At 46.4% G+C, this 20,747-nt stretch overlaps 1 protein-coding gene and 1 long non-coding RNA gene across 2 annotated transcripts in view; both read right to left on the bottom strand.

Annotated features, from left to right (window-relative positions):
* SLCO3A1 (solute carrier organic anion transporter family member 3A1) overlaps positions 1 to 20,747 on the bottom strand; it is a 130,036-nt gene that overhangs the window by 63,939 nt on the left and 45,350 nt on the right. The gene's annotated exons all lie outside the window — the stretch shown is intronic.
* LOC126913442 (uncharacterized) lies at positions 331 to 19,520 on the bottom strand. The gene is made up of 3 exons (XR_007708739.1): positions 19,398 to 19,520; positions 19,040 to 19,116; positions 331 to 891 (listed from the first exon to the last, which is right to left on the bottom strand). It is a non-coding gene; the product is annotated as an uncharacterized LOC126913442 (long non-coding RNA).

Raw genomic sequence — 20,747 nt, 5'->3', positions numbered from 1 at the left:
CCTAGTGACACATTTGTAATTTAAATAGGGGGAAATACCCTTGGTTTCCAACAACATTAAAAAAAAAGATATTTATTTAGGGTTTGATGGGTGCACCTTCAGCCAGAGCAGTGTGTGCTCCAACCTTGACAGTTTTACCATAACTGATGGCACAAGCCATGGCCAAGAGGCATTTTGGTCCCACCTGTGAGCCCCAGGCTCCCCGAGGTAGCTGCCAGAGCATCGGAACAAGCAGAGCGCAGGAGCCAGCCTGGTCATTTCACCCCAGAGGAAATTTCAAGGAACAGCAAGGAAAGCAGTAAGGGGATCAAAAGCCTGGTTTACTGATAAACTGGGGACCCTCTGCATTTTTTTTTGTTTTTGTTTTGTTTTTCTTCTGCGTTAACTTTATGGGATAAGAAAAGGGAAGAATGAGGAACAAATAAAGCAGGATTTCACAACTTGAACAATTTGCACAGGCATCTACCTTCCCAGACACCCCCTTGGCAGAAAGGCTAAACAAGATCAGCTGAGCAGTAACCACCAGGGCACAGCATGGCAAAACTGCGTACATGTACTGAGTTGTCTGAGGACATACAGCGGGGGATGGGAATATATCTCACTTAGAGAGGGAAAGAGTATGAATGGTCTCATAATCCAGAATAACATAAGGAAAATAACACCTCGGAATTTATGCTTAGGTAAAGGTAGCCAGGGCTTATAACCTCCGTGTTTCCTCCTCCGTTCTCTCTCCTGTGATGCTTGCTAAAAAGGCATTTATGGTCCCCTTGTGTGGCTTTGCTGTAAGATGACTCCTTGGTTTCCTCCTCTTTGAGTTCCTTCTGACAGGTGTGCCCAAGGGCACGCTGAGCAGCACCTCAGACATCTGTTGCTCCGGCTCCCTTTTCAAGCCTGCCAAGAGACATCAACTGGATTGCTTTGCAAATGCAGATGGGAGGATGCAACCTAAGGGTATTATCTACACGGTATCCCTTTTATAGGTAAAAATAACAACAACAAAAATAACCACAGCCTACGTGCAAACTCCAGTCCCTGTCTTTTTATCGTATCACGTTATGGTATCACCTGGCCACTTCTGCTAATGTCTTTTCTTTGGGGAAATGGAAAACAGGAGCTTATCTACAGGGATCATAAACCAGAAGGCTCTAATCTCCTGGAAATAGTGCACACCAAGAATAGTCATGATGGTGAAGTCACCCAACAACTGTTTGGAAAGCACTGACAGGAAAACACAAGTTCAACCTTCCCCACAGCATCGTATGCAGAAACATCTCCCTCTCAGCTGCCAACCTCTCAGCTCACGGCTTGACACTGCCAGTATCGCAGCTCTGGTTTCTGCTAACAAGACGCCTGCACTTCAGAAATTCTTCACAGAAGAGGCAGCTCCTTTCCTGCGAGACCGAGGGGTCCCCCTGCCACTGCCAGGGCAGTGCCACTTTCCTTCAGCAATGCAGGGACACAGCCTGAGGACATCGTGATGACTTCCCCCCTCAGGTGTAAAGACTAAATTAAAGCGGGATTTTGTGGGCAGTGCCTGAATTATGTTCCCAAAGTAGCTGAGCATTTGTCCATCATTATCAGGAGTTAGCTGATCAGCAGCCAGCACCAGGAGCAGGATGAGGATCAGCAACCGTGGCAAGCGCTGATGTGAAGTGAGACAGACGGACAGAAAGGCTGCAGACAAGCCTGCGGAGAGCGGTAGCAGGGACTGATGGAGTGCCAGATGGTTACGCAGCAAAGTTTTGCCAGCCTTCGCAGCTAACAGCATTGCCCTCTGAGCAGCTCCAGTGTCAGTGTCAAGGCTGTTCTCGTTCAAGGTCCCCTTGGTTGATATTTGCTCTCTGGTCCTCCTGCGTAGGTGCCATGTAATGATCGGCCTAGCTGCTGCTGTGGCCACAAGGAAGGGAGTGGAGAAGCAGGTTGTCAGATATTTACAAATTAAGTGCCAGTCTTGCAATTTAGACCCAGATAAACCATTTGGGAACTTCTCCCGGTGATTTTTGTAGTCTGTAGGATCTGTCAAATGCCTCAGTGAGAAGCTGGGTGCCTGGTTCCTATGGATGGGAAAGGCTTGCCTGCATGTCTGTGAGCACACGTGCATGGGGTGATCCAGGCTGCCTAAAATAACTGCCTAAGCCCAGAACACAGGCAGTCAGAGGCAGATGTCTCTGATGACCTTGATATTGAATCTTTGGAGGTCATGGGAAAAGCCTTGTTTGAGGCTTTAGCAACTGTAACCCTGAGCAATACTTGGGGAAATAGTCTACTATCAGGCCCAAGTTATGCAGCTGCACATGCAGGTTCATCCTTCACAAAGCAAATACAAGTCTCCCCACATTACAGGATTTGGGACACTGCAAATATCATCACTTCGTCCTGCCCTTGGAACTGGTGCTAAACCCACCTCTGGGCCAGGCTCTATGTCCCTAGCAGGCTCAGGAGCCCCGCTTTGGCACTGATGGGTACAGGACAAGGATTTTCCTCTCCTCTTAATGCAGGTAACGTAACTGAAAACCACAGAATCAGCCCTCAGCAGTCTACAATAACACCCTGCACAGTACGGGTATCATTAAGGAATACTACCAATATAAAGAGTAACTTCAGTAGCCAAAGTGACTCACAGACAGTGGGGAATATACACCACAGTTCCTCATGCATACAGTAAACGTGTTTCTCATCTTGCAATTCTCCAGCAGAACTATTCCCAAAGCCTCATTCCTCTCCCAGGAAAGACAGTGAACAGCACATTCACACAGGCTCCTGTACACAGAAATCCCAGGCAAAACCTACGGCTTCTACCCCACGTTCATGCGCTGACACCCCAGCCGCCTGCTGTCCTGCTGCTCTACAATTACAGCACCGGTAACGATATAAATAGATGGTGATGGGCACAGATGACGACAAAGATGAACTGTTAGGGATTTACTGTCCGTCAGGTGTTGCATGAGCAGATGACGGCCAAGAGCGGCAGAGAAGCCAAGCAGCCACCCAGAGCAGCTTTGCTCCATTCATAGAGCTCCGAACCTGCTGTTAGGGTTCCCACCTCCTGAGGTAAAATTTTGTCACCAGAGCCTGGAAGACCGTGTGTTATGAGGAGGACTGGATTTGGCCCTATGGGTTTAGTGTTATCTGGAGGTAAAACCATAAAATCCTCCCATTTCACTTAGCTCTGACTACAGCATAGGCCCCAGTGAAGTGGCTCTGATGGCATTCACATGTCAGAAGTAGTCCCCGCTGACACCACACAGTGACCAAATGGCCCTGGGCCTAATGAAATTTCTTTAAAAAGCCTATTTAGGCACTCTGTCTCTCTGTTTAGTCACACAAATATGATAGGACAGGAAAATTCAACTCAACAGCACAGAGAAGGAAAGGAAGAAGTGTAAGGGAAGCAGGGAAAGTACTCTCGGCCGTAAACTGCCCAACTATGGGCAAGAAATAGAGAAGTGTGAATTCTGACCTTTAAACGTCACATTTCCATAATGTTTTCATAAGAAAAACATCTGTGCTCTGACGGCTCAATTACTGACAAAATAGCATTGACGTGGGAAGGGTGCTCAGATTCACAAAGAGGCCTTCTGGCCTTAACTACGGTTTAAAAACTCATACACCACCATATTGTGAGACCCTGGTGAAACTTGTCCTGGACTTTAAGGCTTTCAAGGGAAATTTTAGACAAGCACTAGCATTTTATGGATCAGACAATCCAATTTAAGGGTTTAAGGCTAGGAAGTTTGCTGCTTTTACCAGCCTGTGGTGGCTGAAGTGGCACCCTGCTCAGCCAGCCCCAGGCCTCACGGTGGGTGTAGTTGTGCATGTAATAGTCCTTGCGTATGTACAGTTCATTCACTTTTGTGAGCAAAATAAGCTATTCCAATAAGAAATGGGCTGACATCCCACTACCTTTTCCACCCTGTCCTGTATCACCTCCAAATTGGCTCTGCGTGGAAATACACTCTCTTCTACAGCAAATAAAACTTCTCCTTATCGCACAATAAGTTTTCCTTCTCACTCAATTCTCTATCACTTTAAACACAAACTTGCTCCCCTTACACCAATTTTCTAACACTAATGGTATGATACACAGGCATAAAAGAGGATTCCCGGTAACTCCTGCTCTGATCCTTGGTCAGGATGTGACATTAGTAGAGCCCCTGCTACCAATTTACTGGAACCATTTTCACATCAGAAAACTTGATTTCTACTGGAGTCTGGGGCACAGCCTGAGCAAACTGCTCTCCTCCTTGCCACTTCTGCCTTTCCCCACAGAAACCCAGCCAGCAGACAACACAAACAGAACCTACTGAGCATCCTCCCTCTTCTCTCTTCTCTTTTGTTGTTTAAACTGCTCTGTAAATTACTGGGCTCCAGAACTCCCTCTCTATTAAATAACGTAATTAGCCACTTGGATCTGGAGCACTATCATTAGTCTGCAGCTTAACAACATAGGTTAGAAATTGTGCAGCTTATATACAATGCTGCATGCAGGCTCGGATCATGGCTCGGTGTCAGGGTGTGCTCATGTACTACCACAAAAAGCAGACGAGCTCCTTGAGTGCCTAAGTTCTCTGTTGCACAGAGCTGGACTTGCACAGTTTGTCTTTCCTGCTCCCACCCTTGGTCTTCTCTTCCCCAAGCCACAAGCTGCAATATCTACAAGTCACACAGGGCCAAATGGATGATTTTTTGAATGCTCCTGCACTTCTGAGCTCACACCTCCCCACGACAGTGGGAAACACTGGTCCTGCAGCAGGACCTTTCCAACACTCCCCTTGCACCAGCAATCCTGCAGCTCTGCCTTTGCCAGGTGGACTTAACATGTGCACAAAACTGGGCTGGGATTAACAGACAGAGCCCTGGCCCACAGAGCAGAGAAAGAGCTAAAGCTACTATCTTTCCTCATTCAAAGCTTTTGCAACTTGAGCTTTGGTGAAATTAGCTGAAGCTTCCTCTGTGGTTTCTCCTTCCACCCCATCTGCTCTTGGATAAGCAAGATTCTTCTTATCTAGGTACCCATTCCTACGTGTGGTTTCATTGAGCTGGTGGATGAGGTTTTCTTATCCTCTGCAATCCACCAGAGTGGTGAACAGAACTGTCTTATGAATAACGGATGCTCTGAAAGGGAAAAAAAAAAAAAAGAAAACAGAGAAAACAGATTCACTTATCCTCGCTATTTGGTGTTATTGAAATAGGTTTTCATTAGCTGATAAACACTGACAGTGCAATTACTCCAAGAGAAATCATCCTACAGAACAAATCAGTACACCCTCAAGGCTGTCTCTGTTCTTCAGCCTCCATGGGAATTGCTTCCCCCATCGATCTTAGCATAGGGGAAGGAGATGCTAATTCTTCATAGTAATACTTTGCCTTTCATCTGAGATTTTCAAAGCACAGCGTTGAGCGTTTGTTTTGTCAATGTTCAGACGACCCAAGAGGAAGGAGAGCCTCAATGCATTAGGAAATGTTGATACAGGCAACACAGCATCATCCCTACGCTAAAGACTAGAGGTGTGTCAGAGGAAACCAAGGCAAAGGAGCTTGTATATAATCATCCATCAAGATAATTATGAAGACAACTCTGTTTCCCTATGTCTCACCAGTCTCATTCACTGGATCAGACTGTGAACATCGCAGACAAGCTCCCTGTACTGGGGCACAGGAGGCCTCATCCCCATGCTACAGACAGGAGACAAAGATCAAAAAAAGGCCAAAGGAACTTTGACTTATAGGAAGCAGAAGTCAAAAGAGCAGAGACTTATTTCTCTGGCCCCTAAAAAAAGCTCCCAGATGTTTCCCTGATAAGCTAAGGCTCGAATACATACGTAGAAAGATCCGCCACAAAACCCAGGAAGAAACGTGTGGAAAAATGGCTACGTGAACAACAGTCACTCGTCTTTTCACTTCCAGTATTTGCTTCCAAAAGGAGAAAGTATTCTGTATTACATGGATCTATAAATACTTTATAGTTTAGATATCCAAAAGAAAGAAGACAAGGTCTTACAAATGAATGTACCATATGCCTACACACACATATTTGTTTATGTACACAAATATATGCACGCACAACACGCCACTATCCTGGCACTCTGTTTTCTCCAGACAGCTCATTTCTTTCCCCTCTCCTCTCCTCCTTTGCAGGATCACAATAATGAAGTTAGGCCTGGCAACATTAGTGAAGCACTTATTTAATCCACCCTTTCAAATTCAACTGATATCTGCCCAGATAATATCAAGAGAGCAGCTGAGGCCCTTTTGTCAGCAGCCTTGAAGGAGTCATAAGCAAGAAGATAATAAGAAATCTTATTACCAGCTTAGAGACGAGGGGGAAAAGGAAAATATGGATTTGGAGAGACATGTAAGTCAAAATTGACCTTAGGCAAATGCATGTGAATAGGTCTTTCAAATGCAGTACATCAGGAGAGTCCTATAATAGGGTTTTAACTGTGTACAACACAACTAACCAATTAAAAAGGCATTTTATCAGGTGTTGGGCAGCTCTATCTCTATCAGGACACAAAAGCAAATACTTATCCTCAGCTGAAGAAAATAATTTTCCTTACTCTTTCAAGTCCAGGGCATGAATTTTCTTCTGTTCTTCCCTCTTCCCTTCTGAAGCATCAATGAACAAAATGGCATGCTTGGTTTATAGAGAGGATGCTTTTATACATCTCTTCAGACACATGGAAAGTCTCCACATACTCCTGGAGATGCCACCTAAATCTTAATACACATTCCAGAAGACGATTTCAGTAACAAGATGCTTTTGAAAGGCTCTATCTTGAAGAGTAATAACACTGCGTACTTGCCTGAAAAGTAAACGGAGTCACCTACTGCTTGGAATTTCTCAACAGCTGGAGACCTGGCATATTTCTATGCATTAGTTATCTCCTATTTCTTGCCTTTTTTTTTCCCTTCAGATTTTAACCAATTGGCATTTTTATACTTGAAGCTGGATAACAATTAAAAAGGTATAAAAGCCCCACAAAGAAGAAACAACCATATAGAGAAAACACGAAGAACAGTCTGATCCCCACAACGACCTACACAAACCCTTAGGCTGTTATGGTGGAATTAGTGGTTCCTTCACCTGTGTCTTCTTTCCTTAAAAGAAGGCTGGTACTTGGTTACCCATCTCTGAGAAGAGCTCCAGCACACCACGGGAAGTTTGCACAAGATGGAAGAGGTTTTGCTAGTGAAGACACAAGGACCCATCGCTACGTTACCTTCAAAGCCAGGGCTAAGCAATGCTTTGAGGAAAACATTTTCACCAACCTGTCTCAAAAGCAAAAGAGAAGAGCACATCGTGTTATTAACAGACAGCTCTCAGCGGCGGAGCTTCACCGGGGGAAGTCTGTATCATCTTCCAGTTTTGGGGCTCGGAAACCTGAGACACTGCAGAGGTGAGGTGGTTTGCCAAGGGGCACTCACAGTGACTCTGCTCCTTCTGATTTATTAATAAACTCTATACAGGCTGTCTCAGCTGGAAAATATGAAGGCCTCTAAAGCCAGAGGATAGCTGGTTTGTGGCCCAGAAAAGTCATGCTAGTTGACTAAACTAAACTAAAGCCAAAGTTAATATGTGCTCCTAAGTGACTGCTGCTCTCACCCTGTTAGAGAACGTCAATTGAGCTGTGCACGCAGCAGGAAGGCAGCTCACCCCACTGGGGGTAGAAACTGTTACCTCAAACAATTGCCCATATCCTTGTTGCTTTAACCTCAAAACTGAAATAGTAACTGAAATAGTTTTAAGCTGGCCCAAACCCTTGGCTTCACAGGACCCATTTCTGACTATGACGACCCTGGACACACCAGTTAGAGGGAGCAGTGGGGTGCAGGCAGGGTGCAGCAGCGCAGTCCCCACCCGTTGACATCCTACTGCTGAGAATCTGAAGCCTCTTCATCATCACAGATTTGGGGGCAGAAAGGGCATTTCCAAAGGTTACGTTATTCACGCATCAACCATGCAGTCAGGACGCAGGACACGGACCCATCTGATCCACTGGCATGACCAGCTCGGATCTGGGGATTCTTCCTAAGCATGGGAGACACCCACTTGAAGAATCTCAGCCTAACCCATATTGATTCTCCTTCTGGCTGAATCAAACATAGGATCTAACAGCAATAAAAGATAAAGGCGGGCAGGCGCATCCCTTGCTGCTCTAACAAAGACTAATTGTAAGCAGATCCTCGCTTGCCATTAACTCAGCTCACCCTGCTACCTACCCCGACCTAGGGAAAGGTGGGGGCTGCTGGAGATGATGATGGAGCTGCTCTGCAATAGGTTTGGGATTTATGCAACAAAAGAATCAAGTTTGCAACACAACTATGGACTTAGACCTAGGTTTATTAGGCCATGCGAATACATCCTGTTGCAACAGGAACCTTATAGGGACTGCTATGCAACCCCACGTTGTTCTCACTCCTGCGCCAGCCCTCCCCGTGCTCACATCTCTGCCTGGGATACATCTGTGAGCTGCACTTAGTACAGCTCTGTGTCTAATCAAAATTAAAAGCCTCTTACAAAGACTGCAGTCTGCCACGACTTCAAAGGGAAGGTTAGTTAAACAGCACAACTACCTGCAGACCTAGAGGAACGAGAATTTGTCTTACTGTCATAAGCGAGAGGCTACAACTGCAAACAGCTGCGTGTCGTGGCAGGGAGCCATGCAAGGAGCTCCTTTCTCTCTCTGCACGTTTCGCCCATCTCTGAAGTCATCCCTCCTGCCTTAGCAGCTCTCTCCCACAGCTGCTACATCAACAAGGCACTCGGCCAGCCTCCAGGATCTGCTTCTCCTCTCCAGTCCCCCTGCAGTCAGGCAGCACCAACCTCGAGAGCTGACAGCCCAGGGTACGGTGCCACGCTCGCCTCCTGCAATGGACGTTTGAGTGAGGTTGGAGAACTTATTGCATCCGCTGACATGGTTGCACACTTTGCAGTCTATGTCTACGGAAGCAAACGGATGTAGCCTGAGCATCACTTCACTCAATGGGGTGATCCCAAAGGGCAGCCTGCGTTCGGGCCCCACTCAGAGCACTGCACCAGCTCCTGCAAGCCTACCTTATTCTGTGGCAGGCTTTGACACCTGCCTAACTTTGCACCTCCTGCCTTTGGTTTCCACTGAAATGAATCAAGATGTTCCCATGCCTGTCCTAACCGGAGCCTTCCTGACCAACACTGAATTAAATCTAATCACCGGCTTATTGCCTAAACTTGATTAGTGTCCATGAGCGGCAGGAAACAGGAGATGTTCTAGAAAATTGAGAGCAGGGTCAGGCTTGATAAAACTTGTTAAAAACTAACTCTGCAAATAAATGCACTGATGGTGCCTAAAAACAGGCTCCATAACAGGGTGAAGCAGCTTGTCCTGAGCGCGGAGACTCCACAGCTGGATTGCTTCCTGCATCTTGGCTAGCCTGCACAAAGCTCGACATAAACCTTAAGAATAAGATGGCAGCACATTTTTTTTTAATAAAAAAATCTTTAGATGGATGATACGTCTAGGAGATAAAGACAGGAAGAAAAGATAAGGGACAGGACAAGTAAGAGCAGCCAACTCCTTTCAGGAGCAGCCTGGTTGTGCTTTAGAGACACGGGCTCCTCACTGCCATGCACATTGATCTGAAGGGCAATGCTGGGCTACAAACCCATGCCAACACCGCCGTAGCATCCCAGGAAGCCCCATGAATTCCTGAGCAGTTGCATACTTAACAACTTAGAGACAACATTTGGAAATTGCTGCCACAAAATGGGAAGTCAACACTCCTCCACTGACAGAGAAGGCACTCAGACCTCAGTGTGGCATTAACACAGCGCCCAGAGCTGCACAGAGGTGTTTGCATGAGAGTGCAGCTGGAAGAAGAAAAAAAAATAAAACACATCTTTGCTGTTCTGGAATGTGGTTGTTTGCAAAACTAAAATACACATATGCAAGATCCAATTCAGAGCTTCTTCAGGTTGAATTTTCATAATTAGAGAGCTTGTGTTTATATTGCATTTGACCCTGTATTTTTTGGGGGGTTATGCTAGTTTGGGATATTAAATACTTCTTATCAGCTGCTTCTTCCACAAGTGCAGAAAACTGTCCTGCTTCCCCAGCCCAATTTACCACTAGAGCTCTGGGAGAAGCAAGCTAGCTTTGTTCAAGGCTTGTTACGACACGGAACAAGACACGCAGCAGTGCCGAAGCCTTGCCGTGACACCAAGTAAAACTGCTGCCAGTCGGACTGGCAGTCCCTCCTGCAGCTCGAGTGGAGGAGCAACGCCTGGAAGTGAAGCAAGGAGGGGGCCGTGTTTTCTGTGCAGCAGCTCAGAAAGAAAGCCACGAGCTTCGTTTCAAGCCCAGTCCTCATTCAACTGAAAAGATTCGACCGAAGACAAACAGTAAGCCATTCTCAAACCGGCAGGGCAGGAGGACGACACATGCAAGCAAGCAGCCTGCATGCAAAAATCAGATGGTTGGACAAGCAGCTGCTTTAGTTTCCTCCTGGAAAGCAGACTGGGAAGTTAGACATTCCTTGGCTCTGCAAAACTTTGGATAGTATCAACCCCCAGATGACCAACAGCCCTTCCCATAGCCTTTCCGTGGCAGCTTTCAGAGGTGGATCAGCAGGGCGTTACAGGGAGGCAGCCCAACAGGAGGGCCCCAGCCCTGGTGGCAGGCTCCCGCCTGGTATCGAGGACCCGAATCTCAGCCCAGGCAGCCCTTCTACGCGTGAAACCAAACTGGCTGGCAGCTCTGGCTGCGGGCAGAGTTGTAGAAAGGCAAGGAGGGGAAAAGCACTTCGACAAAACAGACCGTTTGGGGAGAGCTACAGCACCTTACTGCGGTACGGTGTTATTAGCCCAGGCAGGATGCAGGAATTCTGCTCCGATCTCGCTCTCTGCTCCACTGGTGTAAAGACAAAATTAATAAATATGACCGATACGACTCTTTGGCATAAGGGATGCCCACTGTAGTCCGTGGGCGCAGGGCAGCCCTATCCAGAGCTGGAATATTTAGATTATCCCAAACCACAGTGGTGAAATAAAGAAACCAGAAAGGTGGAGATGGCAATGGCTTTCAGATACCAGCATTCAAGTCTCACCCTTTCCACCACCTTCTTACAATTTCTACTGAAATATTTCTGGAGCAGCAATTGTCGTTTGATTTTACTGCTCAAAGATTTCTAGCCAGTGCTACAAATGCAGGCAGCAAGGCAAAAATAAACTGCTGTAACTGTAGGACTCAGAGCCCAGTGGAAAGCACAGCATTTTTGTTCTGGTTTCTGTATGAAACGAGCGGAAGGAGCAGGTACCTCAACAAGAACTTGAGAGCTTCTTAGGCCTTCCCCCACTTCTACAGCTCTTCCAAGCCACACCAAGCAGCACATCCCTGATTTCAGTAAGTGCCACGTGTCACAGTGCTTGGGTGTTTTTTCCTTGAATGCAAGTAGAAACACGGGGATAAGCTGAACGCCAGTGATTACCATCACCATTAAAGTATTTGACAATATCCCAGTGAGAGCATTTCACCGCTGCAAAAAAAACCCCTTCATTAAGAACAGGAAATGTCCAGCCACAACTCACGACGAACAAAACGCGGCTCTATGTGGTTTGAGACTGTCAATTTCTGTCCTGGTAGCTGCGACTGCTTTTACATCTCTGAAAATATTGCTCGATAAAGCCCACAACACCCTGTAAAGTTTTACAAACAGGGGAAGCATAATTGAAATCATTCATCCAAATTCTTGGAGGCAGCAGCGCCTCAACTGGACTATAACCCAGGCAGTTCTTCTCCAGCCCTGCTCCCCAAACATGAGCTCACGCTCGGTTGCTGAGGATTCAGAACCAACTCATTTTTGCACCACAAAAAACCTAGCTGTCTTTGCTGACAGAGCTCCCATTCTGCAAACCATATATCGTTGTTAACGGGAACGCAGGGTAAAATATCTGACAATGAAAAATTAAACAGATTCCACCAAGTGCCTCAGCTCCATACAAAGAGCAGATGTTAAAGCCTTCAAGTGGTGTCAAAATATCTCCCTCAAAGGTGGCAGGTTTTGAATGGTTTGGTAATTAAAAACTCTAAAGATTGCTGGCTTTAGTTCAGCACACTTCACATTTGCAGAAAGGCTTATTTCTTCCCTCCGCAGCGCCAGATATTGATGCACGGCTGCGATATTCAAAAAGCCGATCGCCCGCTGAGTTCCATCAGAGAACGGCAAAAGCCAGCAATGCTAAAAGCCCAACAGCTGCAGGGACTGTCCACGTATCAATCTGCCTGGCTAACGGAGACAAAAACTTGCAAAAACACACAGTCCACAACCAGTATTCACACCTAGCAGACAAGGGAAAGGTTTCTATGGTTGCTCCCCAGAGCGGAGGCATCGCTGACCTGAGGCCACTCCTGTTAAGCCACGCCGTGAGGCTTATAAGTTTTTGTTCTGCCTTGAGTAGATAGCAAAGCAAGCTGTCCCACGGGGACCTGAGGGGTAAAACCATGCAGTCAGCAGGCACAGAGAATCGCCCAGAGGCAAGAGAAGCCACAGTGGTCCGATTCTCATAGCAGCAGAGAGAGACGCTGCCCCCTGTGCCCCAGCAGCTGGTTTAATACCTCACGGAGGTATCAAACACGAGCCCTAGGGGAAGAACAAGTGAGAAGCAGAAGAAGCTCAAGCAGGACATGGAAGCAATCAAAGACCTTAGGAGTGAGGTGTTTCCCAGAGGGATCTCCATTGGGATCATGCTGAATAGGAGGCTCCAAAGCCGTCGTGTGCTGGCCGAACTCCATCACTATTTCAGGAGCAGATCTGGGGCCGTCCCTTCCAGGATATTCAGAGCACACTGAAACACGCAAACTCCCCCGTAAATATGGTATAGATCACGGAGAAAACCAAGTCCTCTTTTTGCACCAAGCTTATTTTCCACACGAAAACCATGTTAGCAATTACATTTTTTTCCGAAAGTGGCGCACAGCAAGGGTTAGTCATATACCTCCCATTAACTCTAATGAGAGCCTTATGGCTAGAGCAGCAAACAGCTTTTTCCAGAACATGGTGGGTGGAAGTAATTTCTATTTTAACAGGCCAGAAGTAGCAAAAAGACAGAAAAATGGGAATTAAATGCCCTGCGTGCTTGGAAGTGAAAGAAGTGTGGCATGTGTGTTCTCTGCCTGATGCCAGGGACTTGAGAAGCATCTTCAGATTAGTTATTAACATTTCAAGATGATACAAGAAACTAATTTTCAACATAAATGTGATTTGCTTTACTTGTTCCTTCCCAGAGGATGAAGAACTTCCACAAGGGAAGGACAGAGCACTGAGATACAGGCATGGAAGCTGATAAAAACAACTTGGGTTTGAGAAGGTTGACCTACAGAAAATGACATAGGCTGACGGTAATTTAAGGCTAGGATATTTAGATTACAAAACTAGAAAGTTTTTTTAAAAAAAGTCTAGAGCCATGACATTTTCAAGCCAACAGGCATTGCGAAACGGAAATGGAAACACCCCTCTGCACCTATACTTGCACACACACATATATATAAGACAACCCCTACAAAGTATAAATTTGAGGTTTCACCTCGGAAAGCTGAAAACAGATCTTGCAGTGAGGGTTTTACAAAACACTGCTGAATGTCCTTAAAATGCCCAAAGCTCAGCTGTTCGCAAGCTGACGAGCTGGGCAACAGGCATGAGAACTGGGTCGTGAAGGGCATTTTAGAATGGAGGAGCCTTGCACTGTGCCCACATCTCAGCAGAGCCATGGGCAGCCCTACAATTCCCACCTCCAGAGCAGCACACCTGCTGCAAGCGTGGAAGCCCAGGCTGCTGTAAAGCACGGAGACGATTCAGCTTTTGTTTCTTTTTTTTGATAATTCTGTAACTCCAGAAGCCCTATTAACAATAACCTTTATATTTGTGTAAGGTTTCAAAGCTCTATACAAACATCAATTAATCCTCTCAACAAATGTGTGAGGTAAGCAAATGAATATTATCATTTCCATTTCATGGATGAGAAAGCTAAAACACATGGCGGCTAAAGCCAATGTTTTCAAATGAACAGGTGAACATAACGAACCCACATTTCTGCTTGAGTGAAAAACCGGGCTGGAGCCGTGCACAGACAAGTAAAGATGGTTTTGTGTGCATGCAAACGTAGCCAGACTGGAGGCACAGCCCGTGGGTACCTGTGTAGGCTCAGCTACCTTGTGCCCAAGGACACGCAGCAAGCGAGCTGCGAAGGCAGAGGAATCCTGCCTCAGCTTCTGTCCAGTGCTCAGGCTTACGCCGATCTCAACACAGCCTTTTAAGAAAATATAGCAACGGTGGAAGATGAAACACAAGTAAGTTCCTATGATTTTCACCGAAAAGGTGGAAAAGCTCAACTACTTTTTCCAAGAGAGAAAATGTGCAGTGGGAACACATCTCACCGAACACCAGGGAATCCACATTAGAGGGAACCTTACAAACGCCTCCCAACAGGAAAGGATTCAACCGGACGCGTCAACTCTGCTGACAAAGTCAGTGAACTTCAGTCCCAGACCCACAGAACGGGCTTCGTCAGCTTCAGTGCTCCCAGAAGCTCTTTAAGAATCTTTTTATGCATTATCAGTGACTTCTGAGAGAAGGCAGCACCGCGGTTACAGGAAGCATCCAAAAGCATGATAGAGGTTTTTTCCTCCAAGCTGTTGTACTACTTGGGAGTCTGGCTGCATTACAAACAGGCACTGTTCTTCTACACACAGCTGCTTACAGAGGCTCACAGGGTGCTATATAGCGCTCCTTACCGTACCCGACACTCATCTTCACCTGACAGAGGTGAATTTGGCTGGGGGGCTCCCAGCTACACCTCGATTACTTGGATCTGATGGTGGCGCGATGGGTAAGAAAGAGGCTGCTCACTGAGTACAGCAAGAGATGGGTCCCAGGATCTTCCTTTCAGGAAATACTGAATTCTAACAAGCACCCCCTGTGTCTCCCCGTAAACATTTCATCCCTTAAATCCAAAAGGTCAAATCTGCTGATCCCGAGGAAAATATATGTTATGGCAGGGATGGGAAGTTCAACTCCCACTCTCTTTAGGAGTGCCTGCAGAGGTTCCTTCCCCAGTGCCAGGGAGCTCACCCAGCTACTGCTGCACGCAGCAGAGGTTGGTCCCAGATTTGTTTTCATGTCTGGGTTGTTTTGACCATATTTGTCAAGGGCACCTAAGTGTTTGGGCTGGGCATTTTATCATCTTGCTCTTATAAATCCAAATAAAACATCACATCTGCGAGAAAAATGGATCAGTTATGAAAAAGCATAAACATGAGCAAGCAAAAAAAAATTTAAGGCCTCAAGGAAAGGACACATCCAAAAGTCATTAATGTCTGGAAGGATAAAAAAATAAAACGAATGGTGCATCAGGAGCAGCAGAGGCTAATTTATACGAGCCAAAAACCTTTTGTACAAAGTATACTGAACTGTGAAACAGGTTTGACCATGGGCCAAGTCGTGTTTCCTAGGCCGGTGCATGATTATCCAGCATGACTTTGCACTACAACACAAGGGCACTGGTGCAATCTACAGGAGGGAGCTGCAGAAAAATCTCAGGTGAAGACTCAAAAGCTAAGCACTTTCAACACAGAAAGAAATGCACGTTTTTATTTCAAGTACAAGAAGCTTCAAGTTAGGTCAGAGTTTTTATTGCGGGGATTGGAAGAGCACAGTAAATTAATTTTGCTCGACGTATACTAAGCAAGAATCTCGTCCCTTATATGCTTATGCTGCTGAAATATAAACTGATTAGATATATTCAATTGACAACAATGACACTTATCTTTGGAGCCAAGATGAAAAAAACCCTATGGATTTGCTGTCAGCACATGGAGTAAGACCCAGATTTTCATAAATCTCAGCTGTTGCTCCGGCAACAGCCACTTTCAAAGAGCGAACACGCAGACAGCACTTCCACCAGCCCAACCGTCACATCGCTGTGACTCAGTTTCCTTGCTGCAAGGGATGAGAACCTCCCAGTGAAAGCAGCATGTGCTCCACGGCCCTTGCACGAGGAAAGCCTCCCCGGGGTCACTACAAAAGCTGAGGCATCCCAAGGAGAAAGCTTTTGCGGGGATGCAGGCTGAGGCAGGGCTGCAGGGAGGAGTTGCTGCCCTGCGGATGCCCAGGATCCCTCTGCAGTCACAGAAGCCCTGCAGGCCAGCCCTGCCGAAGCCAGTAATTAACAGACCTGAAGCAAAGCTGCTCCCAATCCACGTGGCTACAGATCCCAAGACCTAGAAAGCAGCTACAGGCAGGGCAGAGCCTGCATCCTCCGGTCCCCTGCCTCTCCCTCTATTGCAGTGCGGCGTTTCTATCCTCTAAAGGCATTAGCTTTTAATTTTTCCTTCCTCTGTTGCTCACTGCCCATAGAAAAGCAACTCATTCACTGTTCCTGCTCACCTGATCCTATTATTTCAGCTCATTCTGACTGCCTGCATGGGAAGGAGTGCTCAATAAATCAGCATCAAGTGTGTTATTACCAGATTTGTCTTTCCGTTTGCTGGCAAGGTGGCACGTGTATGTCAGCATGCTTCAACTTTTCTTGCTGAGCACTTTGGACAGAGCCTCAGAGTTGTTTGGGATGGAAACCTCATAGCAAAAGCAAAGCTGTGTTTCAGCACAGAGCTGAATTACTCTACGTTTAAGCATCATCCTATGATCATACCAAAAAAAGATGCTTCTTGCAATAACCCTTATAGCTCAATGAAATAGCAGCAGCCTGCTTTGTTCTGCGCATTGCAACAACAAAACCTGCTCATTTTCTTTTTTCTCTCCTCCAATCAAATAACGCTGGAGGTTTTCAGCTTGGAAACAATTTAAATGTGTATTTGCCAGCAGTCACTAGAAAGCACGTTAACAGCTGAATGGCAGCAATAGGGCACAGATGACTTTTAGGTGGTAAGTCTCCCTAAATAGAGAGGGTAGCACTGGAAACTGGGGGACCTCGTGCAAGCGCTGTATTTTCAAAAACTGGAACAAGAGCTCCAAATAATAATTAAAGAAGAATAAAGGAGAATCACAGGGGAAAAAAAAGCACCATGTGATAGGCTTCAGAAAGGAGGTACAAGCACAAGGAACAGGTGACCATCTTGCCACAGGGGAGATCCCAGCGAGCATGCAAAGCAGCCTCTGGGCCGAGGAGAGGGGGGAGAAGGAGAAAGGGATTCAAACGTGGAGTCAAAGCCAAATACCCACACAAATAGATGCTGATTTAATTTGCTTGTGTAGCAGCACTCCCATTACCTGGCGTGACCCCACAGAAGGAGCTCAGCAGCAACACGGGTCGGGGGGAGAAGCTGTGGCCACATTGTCACAGAAATGCAGGGTTTTAGCAGGTTAAAAAAAGGACAAGGCAGCTCCCTCGGTGCACGGCAGTAACACAGCAGCCTCCCTGCTGACCCCGCAGAGGTAAAAAGGTAGAAAGACACCAGGGTTTAGCTGAAATTAAATAGACAGTGGATTAGCATGGGATTTTTTTTTTTATCTTTCACCTGGCTTTCTCTTGGGCAGACAGCTTACACTCAAACACCTTGGCAAAAGAGAAACCAGCAGATAAGTGATACGATTTTGCCTTGGCACAATCAGAAGGACGAGAAGAAGTTATCTGTGCTTTTCTGCACACAGGAATAAAAAAGAAACTAAACTTTTCTTTTTATTCTTATCCTCTACACATGCAAAATTTCCTTTGAAAACAAATGGAAAAGTTAATAGCTGCAGACGGCGGCATAGAGCAGGATTCTCCTGTTCTCAGCCAGTTCAGAAAAATGCAAACGAACCAGAAACCAACCCCAGGAAGTTTGCTGCCATCCCTTAGCTCCCAGCGCGAGGGTTTCCCTTCCCCAGGCACAAGCCGCACCAGTGAGCGCCTCATCCCACGCCCCAGGAAGGGACGCTGCAGCAGGAGGTGGCTTCTAGTTAAAATATAGTCTGAAGCGTTTTCTACATTTAGCCTAGAAGTACAGCCTGCGGCCCACCCACCACCTTTCCATACTGTATTTTTGAAAGAAACCCCAGAAAATTCCTTCCTGTGACATTGCTATGACCCAAGCAGCCAAGATTTCGACAAACTTTCTTTTGAAGTCCCCCCCACCCCCCATAAAAAATACATAAAAAAAAAAAAAAGACTTTCTGCTCTCAAAGTATTCTTCAAGAACGAAAACCACCCTACAACATCTACCCAGCAAGCAGTACATCAGGAGGGGTAACAGCAGCAGGGAGCTTCAGGAAGATGCCCAGAGGGAAACCTTTGGCCGTGCGGCAGCACACAGAGGGCACGGCACACGTGCCCCATCCTGCACACGGCTCCAGCCATGGGCACTCCTCCTCCCACTGGTTTGGCTCTCTACCAGTGTTACTGCGGTTGAAACTGTTCTTTTTTAACACCCATGTGTGACCTGAATCTCAGGTTCTTGTGTTTTCTAAGCAAGCAACACCTGCCTTTCCTAAGGATTTGACCATAAGGAAGACTTTGCTACTCAGTCCCCTACAAATCCCTATTCAGTGTTTCAGTTTAGTGGGCTTAAATTGCTCTGGTATATAATGCAACTGAAAGAAAAATGCTCCCCTGAGCAGCTCCAATTGCTTGTTTTAGAGCAGAATAATCCTGTGTAGCTCCTCAGGATGGATCACGGGAAATGCTGGAATTGTGTGATGTTAACATCCCGACCCAAGGTGACACGCGTAATCCTTTGGCTTTAAATCAAAAGCAAACAGAACCTCAGAGCGGACACATGCATTGCCACCATCTCTGTGGTGAAGTGAAGCTGCAGATTAACAACCCACAGAAGCCTCCCAGAACGACTCTGAGGACAAAACATTACCAAGGTTTTCAAAGGGGGAGGCAAAAGCACTTGTCTCTAGGGCTGTCCATGCAGCAATACTTCACACGAGCTGCCGGAGCAGCTGAGCTTTTTGGGGTCAGAAGAGGAAATCTCAGTCCTTGGGCAGTTCTGTTTCTGCAGCTCGGATGCTCTCGGAGCACTCTGTGTACACACACGCATTTTCCCATGCACCCCCTCACCTCCGTATCGACGGACGGCAGCACGCTCTGTCCTTTTCCCCATTCTTTACTGCCGACACTCCGACTGCAAGCCAGCTCTGTGGAAAGGAGGAAGCTCTAACAAAGCAGAGGAAATCGATACGTGACAACTATAGTTCTCTGCTCGATAATTACACAGAATTTACATTGCTGAGTAGGCTCCCTCCATTGATTTTTACAAAAATATTTACTGCAGCAGGAACACAGCTCTACGGCTAACTTTTGAAGCTCTGCCTTTTTAGTGCATTGATTTTAAAATAATAACCAATTTCATATTGTACAATGCTTTAATGCCTTCATTCAGAGGCACACCTCCACACAGACGGGCACCTGTGCCTACCGGGCTCTTTTCCCTCTTTTTTCTGTTCCTTTTTCAAACCAACAAAGCGTTCCCAGTCCCGCTGCTCGCAAATCCTGCTCTCAGCTCCTTGCTGCAGACTTCCCGAACAAATGACGTTCCAGTTTAGCAACTCCTGAGGACTTATCGCAGTTTCGATAGGAAATGAGTCACGTTAGAGAAGGCCCCGAGTCCAACGAGAGAGGAGAAACATCCCAAGAATCAAGTTAACCACCCTCCGCCCCATGACATAATTGTGGAGCTGTCAAGATGACTGGACAGCTTTAATATCTCAGCGCCGAGTTATTGCAAAGTCAGACTGAGCTCAGGCTGTTAATCACAGCCATGGGAAAAAACAACTCCATCTTCATACCAAAAAGTCCCTCTAAGAGCACGCTCTGCAAAACTGGGAGAGGGATGAGAAGGGAACACCGTGATGTCACTGTCTGACACTGAAACAAGTCCCTACCTTTTATGAATGTCTGGCCATCCAACCTTCAGAACAACAGAAGAGAAGAGAACTAGGAAAGTAGACAAGGTGAGACAAGGAAATCAGAAATACGGAATGGGAATATGGAATGTAGGAGGAGAGAGCCACTATCATGGGAATTTAAGAAGAAAACAGCAGATAACTGAATTGCATGGAAAAGGCTAGCAAAAAACATCTACTCTCTCTTTTAATGCCAGAGCTTATGGGTACCCAAGCAGAACATTAAAAGCAATCTGAAAGAAAGAATTTAGTTTAGGGAACTTGCTGCTGCAAGATATTGCAAGGCCTAACATATAAATCAGCTTCAAATCAGGTTAGATAAATTTGGGATGTACAGGCTAATTCAGCACAGCAGCAGTCCAGATGCAGCCTCCAAACCACCCAGTAGGTAGACGTTGGTCGTAAATGCCCAGAAGACGACACTTGGGTGGTTTCTTCCACACTGGGGCATTTGCTACCGGTCACTACGGAAGACAGGGTGTAGGCAAGAGGGGCCCCCAAAGCTGTTCCTCTGTTTAACGTTGCACAGAAGCTGCTGAATTACTGCCAGGGCAAACAGCACGAGCACGTGTGTGAAGGGGAGGGAAACTCAGCAGCACCACAGAAGGACGGAGAAACTCCTCCCAATTTCAAGGGGAAAAAAAAAAACAAAAAACAAACAAACCAACAAACCACCATTCAATTACTTCTCTGATGTTGATGCTGTCCACTGGCAAAAATCAAGGCGGGCCATGAATCCAAGCCTCCTTTACAAAATACCAGTGTACAGCAGCTCCTATGGGCTCTTAGAAAAGAAACCGCCTTTTCTATTTTAGAGTAAGGAAGAGAAGAGTAAGCCTCTGACCCAAGAGCAGAGGTCTGGA

This window comes from Cygnus atratus, chromosome 11, assembly GCF_013377495.2.
Source record: "Cygnus atratus isolate AKBS03 ecotype Queensland, Australia chromosome 11, CAtr_DNAZoo_HiC_assembly, whole genome shotgun sequence".
Taxonomy (NCBI): Eukaryota; Metazoa; Chordata; class Aves; order Anseriformes; family Anatidae; genus Cygnus; species Cygnus atratus.
This window is presented reverse-complemented; position numbering and strand designations above follow the sequence as displayed.